This window comes from Prinia subflava, chromosome 15 (assembly GCF_021018805.1).
Source record: "Prinia subflava isolate CZ2003 ecotype Zambia chromosome 15, Cam_Psub_1.2, whole genome shotgun sequence".
In the NCBI taxonomy this organism is placed as follows: Eukaryota; Metazoa; Chordata; class Aves; order Passeriformes; family Cisticolidae; genus Prinia; species Prinia subflava.
Window position 1 is genome coordinate 19,188,557 of NC_086261.1, and position 17,502 is coordinate 19,206,058.

Sequence of the window (17,502 nt, forward strand, 5' to 3'; positions counted from 1 at the left end):
GAATACCTGTGCCACAGGCCTGATTGATCTGCTGGACCTCAGCTCTTTGCATACCCATGAACTCTGCCTTTGGCTTTGGCAGAGTAACAATAACTTTCTTTCTTATAGCCTTGCTGGAAATCATACTATTGGGGGCTTCAAAAGATGAGGAATCTTCTGTTTTCCCTTGGCTTTACTTACTATGTTCAGCGTGTTCCTCTTTTGGGCTCCTGCCCGGTGCCAGTTGGTACCACACTGCAGGGGAGATGGGCAGGACTTTCCTGCTCAGTCGGAACATTTTGGCAGGTAGACAGGAGGTTTGGCCTTTGCTAGATTGGGCTGCTGAGGCTTTGTGGTGCCAAAGCCTCTCACAGAGACTGGCCTGTTAGTGCAGGCCACTCTGCATGGGTCATCACTCAGGTACAGGCTTGATGCTATCCTGCCATCACACCAGAACACCAAAGAGAACTATCGGTGAACTAAGAGAGGAAACACAGTAAACCAAGTCCTAATTCTTCAAAGGACAGCAGTCTTCTGGCGCTTTCAGAACTCACTTTCAGCAGCGTACACTCTCCCTTTCTGCTCTTGAACTCATTTTGTAATCTTTGCTTTTGGACTATTTGGCTGATGATTATTTTGTGTACTATGAAAAACACTTTAGATGTCACTTGGTTCCGCTCCTTGTATAACAGATGATCTAAAGACATCATTGCTCAAGTGTTTTTGTGTCATAATGGTAAATCCTTAGTCAAGCAGTCCCACCGAATTAGATGGCAGTAATTTGGTAAGTTCATTTGTGTTGATTAAACTTTGATGCATATTTCACTGCAAATAATTTCCCTTTATAAAGTGTTTAATTTGAAATTTACAATCTGAAGTTTTAGGGACTGCAGAAGTTTTTCAGAGTCATAGCTGAAAATATCTAATAAAAATACAAAAGAAAGAGAAGATTATAGTTAGGAAAACGCAATAAGGGGTCAGAAGTTCACAGTTGATGGTAAAATGGGCCATATGTCCTTTTAATCCCCATTCAGGAGATAAGTAAAGATCTGTGTCAGACTCCTTTTCAAACATGTTAAGGACTACAGAAGGAAGGGATACATTTTAACAGTGTATGTCAGTATTTAACCTTTTTTTTTTTTATATAGGCAAGAGAAAAATAGGAAGGAATTTTTTTTTGAAAGCTGATTATCCCGGTTAGGAAGAGTTAGCTTCATACTGTGGATTTTTGTTTTGTTTTGTTTTAGTATATCTGAGACTGCAATTAGATTTGGACAGTTTTGTGAACAAATGGCTTTTTGAATATCATATTTGTTCAAGAAAAATGTAAGTAATTTTGTTGAGACCCTTATGAAAAAAACCCCAAAACACCTAACGGAAGTGAGTATGTGGACTAGAAAATATCTGCCCACATGCTTCAGATTATCTGTCAAATATGCTCATTTTCCTTCTCTTGAAGATACAATAATGTTTAGTTCACTCTGGCCAGTTGTGTGTTCAAAATGCTATAGGTAACACACAATCTTTAAAAAATATATTACAATAAAGAATGATCTATAGCATTGTCTTGTTTAACAAGCAAAAGATGATCAAAACATAATACAATTTTATTCAGGTCTAGAGTAACTTAGTAATGGTACTGTTTTGTTAGTGGGCATGTCTTGGACAACTGACTGTTTCTTTTTAACATTTAAAGCTTATCCTCTTCCAGGCTTTTTTCTTTAAGGTCTGGATGGAAACACAGCCTGGGTGAATTCTGTGAACACAGTGGGCTCAGCATTCCACTGTGTCTTCCAATGAAGCAGGTTGATTTTCTCCCTGATGGGTTGAAGAAACACAGGCTGTCCTGGTAAATGAGGTCAGAACTGTTAAATATTAACTTTCCAAATACATGGGCAGGCCTGTGACTCAGGCACTGTTCTGCTAACCAGGCAGTGTTAGGTCTGGGGAATCCTGTACTTGCCTACGCTGACTGGAGTTTGGCCTGCAGAAAGGAATTCACTCTGATTTTTCTGATCACTGATTCAGAGAGTAAGAGTAAACATGCTCAGAATGCTAAGAATGTTCTCTTTCTGATCTTTCCTAATAGTAATTTAACCATAGTTGTGCAGAGGATAGATTATTTTTAGCCTAGATTCCTAAATCCTGGAGAGACCCAATGCAGCCTTGCTGTTTGAGTAATATGGATTTCCCTGGCTTTGTCTGGCTTTAACACCAAAACAGGGTCTGAAACTAGGCTGAATAGCATCGTAGGCTGGAAGAGACCAAATAATTCTGTCACAGGGAGACTGTATCATGAGCTATGCAGCAGTGAGGTCCACAGAAAACTGACTTTGTCAGTGTCTGTGCTCATGGAGGTCACTGATTGATGTTATTTGGTGACAGTCGTGTGGAGCACAGTGCTGTCTTGAACGTGCTCAGTGCTGTCCCATTGGAAAATAGAGATTTTTATGTGAAATTTGGACTGTACTTAAACTACTCCTAGAGGAGCAATGTTTATTACTTACAAGTTAAAATTTAAACTCAACTGTTGACTAATTGCCATCAGTGAGTCCAGCAGAAACTGCAGGTAGTGACTAAGGACTCATTCCAAACAGTGATAAGGTACATGGGCAGCACTCTGTGCCACCAGCCCTTGCTAACTGGACCTTGCTTGAGGTCTCTGGAATGTTCCCATGCAAGAGGAATCTCTTCTGGCACTGTGGGGCTTCCAGGAACATCATGTTTGAGTGTCATGAGGAGGAGTTGCTGTTTGTTAATGTTCAGCCTGGCTCTGTACTGTGAGCTATTCTGGTCCTCTCACATACAGAAGTTATACTCTGTCATCTGAGTTTTAGCACCAACTGAGAGCATGGCACGTGCAACTTCAAAGAGAATAATCAGGATGAGAGTCCTTGCTCAGTACATCACAAGGCCTCAGTATACCTTAGCTCTCACCAGAGATGGCAGAATCCTCTTCTGGCCCAGCACAGGCTGAATTTCATGCAGGAATGCATTTCTTCAAAGTTATTTACGCTCCTAGAAGTTCAGATAATATTTAGTGGGAATTTCAGAGTTGCACATCTCCAACAGCAAAGCAAATGGTGTTAAGGTATACAGTGATATTTTTAAAAGTATTGTCTCCATCGTGAAGCATCTATTGAAAAAAAAGTACTGGAAGAAATCTGGCTCCAAGTGTCCATTTATAATTGTCTTAGAAATTTGCCTCTGACTTGAGGAAAGTCAGGAAAAGGATTGTAAAAATTCTGAAGTAATTGGCTTCTGGCTTCTTTATAGCACAGTGTGGTTTTATGATTTATTGAATAGTTGCCTAGAATGATTGGCCTGTAAAATTTGTTTATTTGGTATTAGGAAAAACATTTATATAATTCTGTTATCAGCTCTCCTCTTCTGAAGGGATGTGTTTGTCCCCTCTACAGGCATTCCTTCTCTGTGATGTTCGGACATTTTCTAGGAAATTGCCATGGCAAGAAAAACTGCACCTCTGCTCTCCTTCTCCTCTTCTCCTCCTGCAAAGGATATCCTATTGTTTGTGAGAGGTAAGTGTTTTGGGTAGCAGCTGCAATCAATGGTGTGATAGGTGGTTAATTTTAACAGTGCTGGTTTGGTGCATAAGTCAAGTTCTAATTATTTGAAAGTGAAATTAGAGCTGTCGGGCCTCACACTGTCCCTCTGCTGACCACTGAAGATTTGCTAAGCCATTGTTAGTAGTGTGTGTGAGGAGCTTGTGGTGGAGACAGCAGACTAAACCTCTAAATTACTATACATCAACTTCCTCTTAGTGCCAGCATGGACTTTCAGATGTGTCTCACTGCTGGGTGAAACAGCTTCCATTTCACCAGAGGTACCAGGGTGAGGAGGGCAGCTTTGGGTATCACTGTGTTTATGTGCCCAGATTACTGAGAAACCAAGTAAGAATGCAGGTCTGTGAGCCTTTCAAGCAGCATGCCATGGAAAAATAAAACACAAAGTGTGTATGTGCACGGGGGAATGTACTCAGTGTTTTGCACATTCCAGCAGAGGCCTCAGTAAAGACTGGAATTTTAATTCTCATCTGACAACATTCCATGAAGACAACTTGCATTCCCTTCCTGTTTCCCTCTCCCAGGAGATTAATGTAAAAAGAAATTGGCTGATTATTTGTTCTGCCTTGGCTATCAAATAACTGTGGGAATGCCAGCACTTGGAGTAGCTTGAGTACCTTTGGTTACTTCCTCATTTGGCTTTTCTGGGATTTGTTAGTGTTAGCTGTTTTTCTCCCGTTATATTGCCATTCAAAATCAAGATTAGCAATGTTCTCCAGCTACACTTGTATCTCTGCAGAGACTATTCAAGTTTCTTTTAACTACACACACGGTCCAACCCCCACATGCCTGCTGGGGTAGTATAAGGCAGGAAGGAGGTGAGGCAAGACTCATGTAGACTTCTTAACAGCACAGTTAAAGTACAAAACCTCACGTATCCCAGTAGGAACAAAGATCTCGAGCTGTACAACACCTGTACAGTATTCTTATGTTTGTTCCTTTTTTTTTTTTGTTCTGAATACAAATATGGAAAGTAGACCCGTGTTCAAGGAATTTGAATGAAGGAAATGTTGGTTTTGGAACTGACATCAGTGTGAGATCAGGAGAACCAGACTGCACACAGTCGTCTGTTCATTTCTGGGTTACAAACTATATACAAAAAGGTGCAGAAGTCTGTTTGCTCTATATAAATGTGCCTGCCAGCATTCATAATTACCCCACTTCAGCCACAGCTCATGACTAAAATAGTCAGTTGGTTGTATAGCTGATTTCATAAAACAATGAGTCTAACCACTTCAAATGAGGATGCCTTTTTTCTTCTTCTCTTAATTCTAGTACTAGTCACAGTAAAACTTCTTTATTGCAGAAACTTCTGTTTAGCACTGTTAAAAAAAATGTCATCTTAGAAAAAAACCAATGTCAGTGGTATTCCCTTCTTATTCCCTTTGCCTTTTTATTGATTGTCATGTTTTTTGGAATGTCAGTTTGGCCCGTACTGTGACGTAGCTGTAAGAAGCAGAGCTCAAGACCCACAATCCAGCAAGGGGGAAGATGACTTAAGTTATCCTTTTCTGCTTCTATGATTCTAGACAGCTTCAGCACCTAGGGAGATTTACAGTACAGAGAGAATATCTCATGTGTGGCATAGATAACAACACTGTGTCCTGGAGTACTGTCCCTGGCAGATCTCTGGCACCTGAACTGTCACTGGGATGCTCAGAAGCCACCAGTGTATTGTGCATTACTTGATTTCATTCTTCTCAGGTGCCTTTTCCTTGGGTGAACAGTTGAGAATCTTTACTCACAACTTCAGTTAGTTCCTAACACAGATTAAGACCTCTGGAGTTGTCCAAAGAGAGACACTGCAGAGATTTGAAAGCTAATTAATGTGTAGGGGGCAGAGCTATTTTTTTCTCTGTGGTTATCACTACTACTTTTAAGCTCAATTATGAGCTCCTAGAGGAGATGAGGACAAGCATCACACCACACAACCTCTACGTGGCTTTACCTGTGTCACTGGGCTGTCCTGCAGCAGTGCTACACATGGTGGCTGCGAGGGATCCTACAGGGAGGAAAAGGAGCAAACAATCCATTGCCTGTGTCCCTGTTCCCTGTGTCAGCCATTTGAGATGGCCAAGCTGCCTCACCACAGGAGAGGCCCACCCTGTTCAAGTTCAGTGTTAAGAAATTAACTCAGTGCTTATGAAAAAGGCATCAGTTATTGCCCAAGCCCCCCAAAACCCCTCAGGACATCTCAGAATCCTCACCCCACCCCATTTCTAACAAAGGCATCACAGAAAGTGACCGTGAGATCAGCTTTCCTTATATATGTTCTCCCTCTGTACCATGTTGGCAGCATAACAGGATAAGCAAGTGGAAACTGTCCCTTAGGAAGACCCTTTACAGAAGGAAAGCATTTATTTGCCTTTATTTGTCTGATTGTTCCTTGGACCCTTTTAGAAAAGATGGTGGCTCTGTGCCAGCAAATCTGCCAGACTGTGCAGTGCCATGGGCCCCACTGTAGGTGTTATGAACACAGTGTGCTCTGGCTCCCTTCTGCTTGGAACACCCTGAACCTTCACAGGGTCTGTTCACAGCAGAGGAGGAAGACAGGGACTTAAAAATTCTTGTCCCCTAATCAAGCTTAAGAACAAAAGCCGTGAGCAGGAGAGCTGGTATGTGGGCTGGCTGCCTAGAAGGTAGCCTTTGGTTTCAGAAGTAAGATCGTGTGCTTGTGTCAGTAGGGTTCGCTCGCAGAGATGGCTCTGGCTTAGGAATCACCCGATGCAGTGGAGCACCTGCTTCCCTTCCCTTCTGGTAAGGAGGAATAGTTGGGGGGAGGTTGATGGGCCAGAGTGGGAGCTAGAACATTCTGGAAGCCTTGCTGGGAATTGGCAAACGCTCTGTGACTTTGAGGGCCTAAGTATATTAATCTATTTAATTACCTTTTGCCCAGTGTTCTAAGCAGTGTCTGGACATTCTCTGAGTCTGTGAACAATAACCAAACCCAAAAATGAATGTTCATCTTATTCTTTTTTTCTTTTTCTTTCTTTCTTTTTTTTTTTTTTTCATTGGTTGGTTTTTCAGTTGAACTAATTAAATTAAACCCTCCATTAAAATCTTGTATTTTTCAGGTTAGTTGTAGTTTAACATTAATGCTTGGGTTTGATACTGCCTGCAACAGCAGTGAAGCAATTGTCTTTTATGGTAGCAATAAATCTCCTTATTTTCCAGAAGTTAATAGTTTTAAGGCTCTCTTATTACCAGCTGTAACTCTAATTTTCTAACAAGATGCTGCTAATTGTATTACTCTGGTTTCAGCAGTTTTCTTTGTGTCAGAGCCCCTTAGAGAGGCAGTAGATTCTTAGCCAGAGCTCTTGTTTTGGTCCTATAAATGTAGTTTTGTTATAAAAGTAGAATATTCTTAATAATTTTTATCTGCTTTATTAATTTATTATTGTCGAGATTTTGCTGTATCAATTACTTTGGCATTGCTGACAGTCTAACTACAAGTAGTTCAAATAGATCAGTATCCACAAACTGCCTCAACTGATTGTAATTACATTACCCCCATTTCAGTGAGTACAGCATTTCCCTCACCAGCTGGGAGAATCTTGATTGTATTAAAAGTAAAATTCTCAAAACGTAACATTACCCGAAAATTAATTTGGAAGACTATCCCCAAAAGTCTCTCTCATAGTCTGCTTCTGTGAAAAATGAATGGGTGTGCTAGAATCTGCCTTCAGCCATGAGTTTTTGAGGCAAGCAATGTGCAGTCTGTTGGCCACATCTTGCTCGTGACCTTCCAGCCTTCCCTGGGCATGTCTCGGTGCATGGCCCAACAGATCTGAAAGGGAAGTAAATGAAGAGCAGGGCTGTACTCAGTTCTGTACAGGGAGATGAAAATACATCTTAGGGGGTCATGTTATCTGGCTGAACCTGTTACACAGTCTCAACTTTAGCTAGAAGGAAATAGTGTTTGTGACTGGTGTTAGCTCCCATTTTCAGAGACTGCCTTTAGAGGCCAGTGTTCCAGCAAGAATTTTTTTCAGTTTGTGATCTTTATTAAAGACTCTGAAGAAAAGCAGATTAGAAGTTGCAGTTGCATTTGGCACATACTGCACTGTTTATCCAGCATCCTAAGAAAAGGATCACTGTAGCTGAGGAGGCAACCAAGGAACTAAAACTTTCAGAGAATGTGTTACTTCCTCTTCATTATTGGAAGCTTTGTTTCATTCTGCAATAAAAAGTTCAGGATCCTCTGGGAATTCGGGTTGTTGATCCTCTTCTCTCTCCTGTAATCCTCATGTCCTTCTTGAGTCTTGCCCTGGGGTGTGACTCAGATGTGTCCTGACCTGTTTCTGTGTCTTTGGGAGTTGCTGCCAGCTTGGCCTCGATGAAGTGTGTCACTTCACCTTCCTTTTGGATGAAGCTAGATCCATGTTTTTGCACTTTAGTAACATCCGGGGCTGGTAAATACTTGAGTAGGGAGTTGATACCCCTGGCAAGGAGTGACGGTGAGCAGCAAAGCTGCCCGGAGAGCAGAGCCAGCCCTGTGCAGAGCTGCTCCTTCGCAGGCGGTTTGCTCGCGCCCTCTGCCGGAGCCTCCCGCGGGCAGGGCCGGGGGAAGCTCGGCTGCAGCCACGGCGGAGCGGGGGAAGAAGTGCCTGAACCAGAAGGGCTCGGTGTCATCAGACTGTGAGCAACAGGTGGGAACAGCCGTCTCCAGGATGCATAAAGTGCGAATAACTAAAGGTTTGTTTGTGGTTGCATTCATTACGAGCTTTCTGGTTGTTTTTAGGACACACAAAACTACTGAAGTTATATTTAGAACAGTGTACAAATCTGTATAATGCTGTCTTTTATGGCATGTGCTGCTGTGAAGAAAATAGGATTCTGTAGGTAGTTTAGTGAAAGATAAATTAGATAATTATTAAGTGGATTAATTTTAAATGGTTTGCTAGTTTTGGGAACTAAAGCATTGTTTCAAAAATAGCAGGCCACAGAGTAATTTAAGTTATACAAGGGTGTTATTCTGTGCATTTTAGATAAGAACTCAGTGGCTACTGATAGACTTTTGAGAACTTCTACGCCTCTCTTGTCACGTCTTTGAAAACTCACCTGCTCATTACATTAATCTTTTTTTCTTACAGATCAAAACAAAATGGAAGGTTTGTTTGCAGGGCAGCTTCTTATCTGGCACTTACCTAAGCTAAGTGTCACAAATAGTTTGTTTAAATACCATAGAAGAGGTCAGCCTACACCAAAAATGCCTCATTTGGGTTTTTGTCAAAATTTACATAAAATACAGAATTTCCCTTACAGGAACACAAGTTGTGATGCAGAATGTCATTAAATTCATGCCTATGCTCATATATGCCTTGGACAATGCCTTTCTGACTAGTGGCATTTCCAGGTATTTGGTGAGAGTTTCATATTGGTCACAGCTGGGTTGCGAGGTATTGGTTTCTTTTCAAGTATTGGGAACATCAAACAACATCTGCAGTCAGTACCATTGTTCTTGTTCCTGCTCTGGTGGAGTTACAGGTGTTAACCCCTCCTGGGATTTGTTCCCTGGTTTGGTAACCAGCCTTGGCTCTGAAGTTACGTGGTTAGAAAAGATTAGATGGCCTACACCCAAAATTGAACACTGAATACAAGCACTGCTTTTTCTGACATGGCTTGACCTTCTCATAATTGCTGCCATCTGGGGAGTGGTATCAGCCTGCTCCCATCTGCTGTCATTGATTCTTTCAGTGGCACTTTGGCTTGTGACTGGAAGGGGTACATGACCTTATTGCCTATCAGCTAATACTGGAAAAGAAACATAAATACCTGCTTGGTTCTCAGGCTTAAACAGCTACAGACTTAAAATTTGGATCTTTTAATTCAAAGCTAAACTTTCAGAAAGCCTTTACCATATCACTTTCATGATTATCTGTGACACAGCACTGTCACCTTTGGCAACCGGTAAGTCTCTAATAGGAATAAAGCCTGTAGTAGTCCATAGCAGCAAGCAGGCTTACTCAAGGGAATTAGGAATTAGCCTTTAGTAATACCCTCAGTGGACGTTTGCACATCCTCTACCGGAGCTAAAAGAACCTCTGCATGCTGAAGGCTATGGGGAACACTTTGATTTTAGATAGAATATTACCTTGCTGTGTCTGACAAACACACACCCCAAGGATGTGGTGCTTTCTTCAAGTCTGACAAGGTAGGTGCTTCTCATTTTCCTATGTTAAGGAAACAAGTAAGAAAAATTGGTGCAAATTGAGTGCAGGTGAGAAAATAAGTGTGGTTGTCCTTTTTATTACCGTTCTAGTGGCCATTTGCTTGAGTCAAAGATCTTTTGCAAAGCAGAAAGCTAAATAAGGCTCATTCTGCCTTCAGGGAGATGAGAGCTGCCTGTGTTTTTCTCCCAAGAGGTGGTTATCTCTTCCGGTGTGTCTTCTGATACTCCTTCATCCTAAGGAGTTTAAATATGAGCGCTTCTTTTAATACAAGAATATTTTTATTTATCAAGACATTGCCTGTCTTGTATTTATTGGAAGGAGAGGGATTCTTTTTCTTCAAAATGAATAATGAAAGTAAATTTTTAGCCATCTGACAGATGCTTGAGGAGAAGGTACAGAGGTACATACGTGTTTTGTTATGTACTTGTTAAATGCTTTACTGAAGTTCAGGGGTTTTAGTACTCATTAGACTTGTAGGACAAAACATTGCTGATACACAGATCAATAGAAGAAATAGATGATGAAAAGTGCTTGATGCTGTAAGCATGATGCAAGGCAAAGATTCCGAATTACCTGATTTTGTTTAACTGCTGTTATTTTTGTTTCACTGTCATGATTTTCTCTTCAGTGCTCCTTGATCTGAAGTGAAGGGATAGAGCTCTGAACATTTGTAGTTCATCTTACTTTACCAATCACTCTGCAATCTCTTACGATCACAGTTACTTTGAGATGAACACATAACAGAAAATCAAATTAGATCAATAGAGTAGCTTTCTTCATATCTGTATTGATTATGTGGCTGCTGAAATGGAGCTTGGCATGGACTTAGTCATCAGCTGGACCTTGAGTGGCTGAGGTGAGAAGTTGCCTAGCCCTGACTGTTCCAGGGATGAGAACTCGGGAGTTTTGCAGGGCCTCAGTGCACAGCAGCTGAGAAGCACTGGTGAATATGGATGGAGCAACTCCAAGGAGAGCTCAATGGCAGCAATAAAACCTCAGTCTTATGGTCATCTGCTTTTGTGTGTGAGGACTCACTCTTTTGCTGGGTATTCCTGCAACCACGTGTGTCATAAATATGAACTACAGCTCAACGTTCTCTTTGCAGCCCTAGCTGCCGGCCTTGGGGGTGTCAATGGGAAATTCTTCAAAGTACTTTTCTACTTGGAATTTCTTACTAATTTTGCTGCAGAAATCTTGCTTGATGTACAGTTTTTTGCTAGTAATACCAAGCTGAATGATACCAACATGTGCCTTCACCCTTTCATCAGACCACACAAGTTTGGAAATTAAACATTCAGAAGTAAGTTGTGGGCAAACATAGTTCTTCCAAGAATCCATCTTGCAAGGATAATTTGATAAAATATGAGTTAAGCCAAGCAAGAGTAATGCATTATCAAGGAAAGTGTCTGCAAATGGAGTCCATCAGAACTAATTAAACATATATGTGTTCAAAGCTACAAATGCTTTCTTTCAGTCTTGACTCCATTGAAGCCAGTTGTCAGACTTGCTTGAAACTACTTGCTATCACAACTAATTCAAAACCTTCTGCATCAAGCTGAGGCCAAGATTTATCTGATAAATACCAGTGGTTCAAGTTGCCTTATCACCATGTTTCTTCCTTGTTCAGTTTGAAATTTTTTTTCATTCAGTTACAACTAGATGTGTCCTGATAAAATAGGTCTTCCGTGTTCACTGAGTTCTGTTTAATCTGTTTATTAACTCCAAAAACAAATGTCATAATTCTGATTCAAATGTGTGTATTGCAAGGATTGGTTTGCTACAGTGAAACAATATAACAACAGTTTTCTAATTTGACAGTAGGCCCAAACTTACAGATCCTGGAAAAGCCTAGTTCATATCAACCTCATTAAAGGTGGAATTCAGCCTACTGCTGAGGGCTGGCAAAAAGCCAATCTATGCTTAACTCTCCCTAAGTCCTAAAATATGCACTGCTTTTGTTTCTGAACTCTGGTAAATTTTACGTGTAGAATTTAACACCTGGAAGGATTGAGCCCCCAAAGCTGTAGTAATTGCTAAGGGGAAACAAAATCTAAAATGTTCTATTGCACAGCACAAAAGAATATTTCTTGATGAACTAGAATTTGTTTTCATAGTCAAGAATTTTTCTTCATCCTTTGTCAAACTAGTCTTGGATTTCATTATTTACAAATTTTGTCTCAAGACAGTACCTACTTATAAAATATTTCATGCAGCCTTCATTTCATTTTAATTCTGTTCTGGAGCACGTGAAGATGAAATTTTTTGAGGACATGGGGAAAACTACTTTAGGTGCACTAATAATCAGGTGTATATTGACTGGATATATGTGTATGTATATTTGCAACTAAGTGGATGCGCTAATTTGAAATCTTTCACTTTCATCTGTTGAGACAACCTGGTGAGTTCAGCAGCAGCAGCAGCAGAGTACGGTGGTGCCATGTGGAGCTCTGCCGTTGCTGTTGTGGTGCTTCTGCAGTGGAGACTGTCCAGGGGTTGGCACAGCCTGGCTGTGGTGGCACTTACACTGTGCCTTCAGGAAAACAGGGTCTGTCAGCTCAGCATCTGGGTTACCCAACTTTGCCAGGTCAGCCTTGTTATCAGGGGACACTGAGCTGTGTTCCCATGAGTAGAAAAACAAAGGAATGTGAGGAAACTCTGCCAAAACATGGTTTATTTCTGTGTAATTCCCCCAGTTCCCCTCTTTCAGTCGTATGTCGATAATTTGATGAAAATTCAAACTGGAGACCCTGGAATACATTTTATTTAAGAAAGGTGAAGGACAGAAGTGTGCAAAAATGAGTGTGAGCAGCCTGGACTGAGATGGCAGCATGGGTAGTTCCTAAAGATGTGCAGATTCATAGAATCGTTTTTCTAGAGAAGTGTGATATATGCACCTGAAAGGGGCTTCCTGTGAGGAAGAAAATACCTCCAGCTGTACCTCAGCCCCTGGGCACAGATGGACAAATGCCCTTACTCTTCCTGGCTGGACAAGGTGTGGTTCAGTGATGCTGGGCAGGAAGCAAACCCCAAACCCCAAACGTTTGTGGTGCATTTGTGATCGCAGGGCTCAGGGGCTGCTGCGGGGCAGGAGCGGCTGGGACGGTGCAGTTCAGCTGTCACCAGCTGCTGTGCTCGTGGGCAGGGAAGCACAGGGGTTATGCTGCTCCTTCTCTGAGCTGCCACAGCACAGAGCTTCCTGGTGATTGCACTCAGGATGGAGTGCTGCTCTGCCAGCCAGAGGAAGGCCATCCTGCTGCCTGCAAGGCATCCTTTTGGTGGTGCAGGGTGTCTCTTCTGGAAGCTCTCTGTGGTGCTTTGCTCAGACAAGAAGTTGACTGTCAAAAAGTGAAGTAGCAGAGTCTAAGAATTTCTTAAGTCAAACAATATAGTTTAAAAACCTGTTTAAACAATTTTTCCTTTCTGAAGGCACCTTAAAGTCAGTGTTGCAGCAATAATTGTGCTAAACATGCATGTAGCTCCAGTGTAGATTGTCTGTTCTAGCTAATACACATTTTACACTCCTGAGTTTTTCCCAGCTTAGTGAGTAAACATATAGTCTTAGCTGACTGCAAAAAGATTAATTTACTTTGGTGGGCTTAATCTATGACATAGACTAATCTTGGTGTGATCCTATTACTGCAAGGTCAGCTGGGATTGTAGTGTTTGATTGTCTTGCTTTGCTCATTTGATTGCAGCATTTGTGGTTTGGAGCATTTTTTGTCTATATTGGTATCTCTGAGACTTTGTAGTCTAGAGAGAGATAGCTCACTTTGAAAAGGTTAGGAGATTGTGAAGGAGGGAAAAGGGAGGTCCTTGTCTCATGGTGTACCCCCTCAGCAGTGTTACCTTTTGAAGTTTAAGTTGCAGCAAAGGAAACCCACCATGATTTGTCAGATCTCTGAAGATCTGTGTGGCAGGGGTTGGTCATCTGGGAGGTATTACAGTGATAAATGTTCCTAGCAGAAATGGAGAGCCTGCCACTGATGGAGCTGGTGAAGTTGGAAATTCTAAAATGTCCCCTGGACCAACATCTGTCTAATGGGTCTGTCACAGGTAACCTCTCTTTGCCTCTCAGCACAGCAGGCTGGTGGCTCAGGTCTGGGTGTTGCTGGTACAGGTTGATCTGTAGCTGCCCAGAAGCTGTTTGCTTCCAGTGATTAACCTGGCACATCTCACACTGAGCATGAACAGCAGTCGATGTCATGACCAACAGATCAGAGGGATGAGGTGCTCCTGGGTGAGAGCATGTGGTGGTGTCTTTCTCTGGATAAGCACTGCAGCAGCTCCTCTTGGCAGTCCCAAGGAAATCAATGAAAACTTTAAGGGGTTGCCCCCTACCTCTACAGAGGTTGGCAGCAAAAAGCACAGTTGCATTTTTACCTAGGGTCTGATAGGCAGATGAGAGCAATGGATTTTTCTCCTAATTGGTGTTTTCAAATCTCCTCTGATTTAATTAGGTTTCACTGCTTTAATGCACCTTTCTTAACAAATATTGGTCAACAAAAGGTAAACACTACAGTCAAAAAACAACCAGCATAATGGCAAAAGTCACTGGAATGTCACAGGACTCTGAGTTATGCAATGACAATAAACAGGGACCAGCAATACACTGGCAGGTGCTAAGCTCTGTCGGACAAGGCCACCTAGAACATGCTGATTCACTGCTTGCTGAGCTGTGCTAGAGCTGTTTCTGGGCTGCATCCTCTGTCATGGGTAAATTTAACTGAAATAAAAACACCTCTGATGCAGAGGAGAGGGATCATAGTATTATATTTGTATTTCTCCTCCCTTGTCTTTCTTCTGGTGATGAACTCTCAAATGAGATGTTAGGGTTTGTAGCCACTCCTTTTAAATTAGCATCCTTTGGAGTTTAGCTGAGGTTTTCCTTTCCCTTCTCTTCTGTAAAAAGTTTCATTAATTTTGGCAAAGTACTTAAAACATCTTGCAAAACTTTGAACCCATTGCTATAAAGAACTGTGGGCTTGTCAGTATGGCTGAGAATGTTCTTTAAAAATGTAGGGATTGTTTGCTCAAGCACTTTGCAAACCATAATCATACTTATATCTGTCAAAGAACTCCAACTGATTTTACAAATATAATGGAATTCAGTGTCTTTGCATAGGTTTATATGATTGCTTCTTTTATTCAGCTAGAGAAACCAAGATATTCAAGATATGGGGTAACTTGCATGTGGTCCCATAGAAAATCAGGGACAGGAAGAGAATATCTGATTCTCAGTCCCTTTACATTCAAACCTGTTCTGCATCTTATCTTTGCAGTTAACTTGCAGCTAACTCATCCTTCATTCTGTCTTGTTCTTCTGGCACCAAAATGTCTTCATATGCACATTTCTAGGTCTTCTTTAGGTTTCAGTTACCATTACTGCTAACTGGTGCAAATTTCTTTTGTGTATTTTATTTACTTTTTCCATTTGAGAAGTACTTTTCACAATCAGAGCCAACATCGTGGTGTACAATTCCAGTATATCAGGGTTTAGGAAAGGTCGATGCCCAATTAAATTCCTTTTCATACAGAGAGGGTTTTAAACCTCTTCTGGACAATTAACTGTGCGTAACGATGAACGTATCTGACCTTTCCCATGCCCATGTATTAAATGTTCCCCATGGTTGTATTTCTGGAGGAGGGCTGACAATACTCCATGAGGAAATGCTGTGTATTCCCAGGGAAACGCGCTGCAGAGCAGCACCAGGTGGCGCTGCCGGCCCCCGCAAGGCTCAGGGCGGGCGTGCCGGGTCTGGGGGCTGCGGGCGCTTCCAGGGGTCCCACATGGATGCAGGACTGGCATTCTCTGCGTGGGACTTTGCAGCCGAGCCGGTGCTATGAATTAGAGACTTGATACATTAATTAGAGACTTGATACATTACCACAGCTCCTCAGGGAAGTCTGTCCTCCCCCGGTTTCGGAATTGACAGCAGTTCAGTTATTTCCTAGTAAGAACCAGTTGCTTCCGCTGCCTCAGGAATGATGAAGCGCAGTAGGAAGCCTTGTTTCATCATTTAATATGTTGAATATTAGCAGAGCTTCCAGCACATCTGCTCTTCAGACATTCCTTGTTTACCCAAGCAGGGAGCAGGTTTTTTGTCACCAGTTGCAGAGAGTGGCTTGTCGTGGGAAGCAGAAATAAGTGACTTCCAGAGCTACAACCTCATTAATCTAGTTCTCAGATCAGTGGGGTCTAGTGGGTTGGTATCCCGTGGGCAGTTCAAGGCTTCCATGCTTATTTGTCATTAAATTACTTATTTTGCTTATGCTCTAATTTTTCAATTCTTTTTCTTCACTACCCTTTCAAGTCCTCTGTCATTAGCTAAGTAAGAAACAGTCTTTCTTGCTCATAGATATGGAAATATTCTGGATTTATTTAACAAGCTTTGTTTGAGACATCGTAATGCATTGACACAAGTGGTATATTGACTACTGAATGATTTTACTCAAATCAAATGAAATGAAAACAAAACCTTGTGTAATTCTTCTGAGATCTCGTTCTTGTTGAAATCGATGTCAAAACCTCACTTGCTTCTGGCATTGTGAGGCTGAAGCTGATTTCTGCCTGTGTTTATGCAATATAGGGTAAAGTCACCCAGCCTGAATGCCATCTTCAGTGGGGGGCCACCATCAGTGACAATGGTTCTACCTGTGAAATCAGTCTGGTTTGCATTTTGGGTCAAAGTTTAGACCCTGCTCACACCTAGGAGGCCCCCAGCATCTTTCCAGTGTGCCCAGCCCAAAATATTCTTGGTGCTCGCCTCTAGCTCCAGTTGTGGTCTCAATAACAGAGTTAGCATTCCATTTTTATTACAGAGCAAAAGTACCTATGGATGTACAAACAGTTTCAGGCTGTTTTAGACATAGGAAAAAACATTCCAAACCATATTTAACAGAAAATATCTAAAGGCATTCTATTTATGACATCTAACTGTTTGAATAGAAACAGAGTGCTTGGAAAATAATGAAAATATAGGGAAAATGAAGCAAAAATCTTGTCCTGATTATTCAGACAAACTGATCATAATGGTCATGTGGGGTGAATAGTCTGTCAGTACTTTATATCATTTATCAGTCTAGGCTAGCAAGTGTTTTACTTCAGGACAAGGAAGTGCCTTGTCACATACATAAGTCTGAGACCAGTGAGAAGTCCTTTCTCAGGGCTGATGATGCACAGAAAACGGAAGAAGATTCAGCAAAGCTGGTTTGTAAAATAATCACATAAAGTGCAGTGTAATCCCTTCTGTTGTCTAATTTATTTTATTACTACGACTATGAGGACTGGTAAGAGCTACGGCTTTCTATCTAAAAGGAAAGTCACTTCCGAGTGTGCTGAGACTGAACAACATTGTAATTAATTTGTTGTCATTATCCTTAAAGTAGAAGTGAAATCATAGAATGTTTTTAGGGGCTTAGCTTTGTATCCAGAGTAACAATTTGCTTATTCTGTTTTAGTGTACCTAAAAGTTATGAAATCAAATCTCCATACAACCTTTTCTTATTATTCATAGTCCTAGTTTTTACAGTTCAGGTTTTACCACCCCCAGGATTCAAAGATCCACAAGTCAACAAATCAATTTTCTTTTCTTATCTTGGAAGACCTGTCCATTTGCAGAGTCCTAGGATGAGACAAAGGCCTGATTTGTCAGACTGCTCCCAAGGGATTCTGTGTGCCACCAGCTCTTTCCGCTTGGTTGGAAGGTGAATGTGATCCCATAGTGGAGGAATGCAGTGTTCTGGTTCCAGCTCTGCCTCTCTGAGAG

At 41.5% G+C, this 17,502-nt stretch overlaps 1 protein-coding gene across 4 annotated transcripts in view; it reads left to right on the forward strand.

The window, feature by feature from the left end:
* The first annotated feature begins 1,700 nt into the window (after positions 1 to 1,700).
* The window catches only part of TRPM1 (transient receptor potential cation channel subfamily M member 1), a 94,736-nt gene continuing 78,934 nt past the window's right edge, over positions 1,701 to 17,502 (forward strand). For 2 of the 4 annotated variants that reach the window (XM_063412481.1, XM_063412485.1), the window contains exon 1: positions 7,752 to 8,258. The gene's annotated coding sequence lies outside the window, so the exon portion shown is untranslated. Of the gene's footprint in view, positions 1,838 to 3,398; positions 3,519 to 5,185; positions 6,321 to 7,751; positions 8,259 to 17,502 lie in introns of those variants that run through there. The other 2 variants (XM_063412484.1, XM_063412483.1) reach the window with 2 other exon arrangements.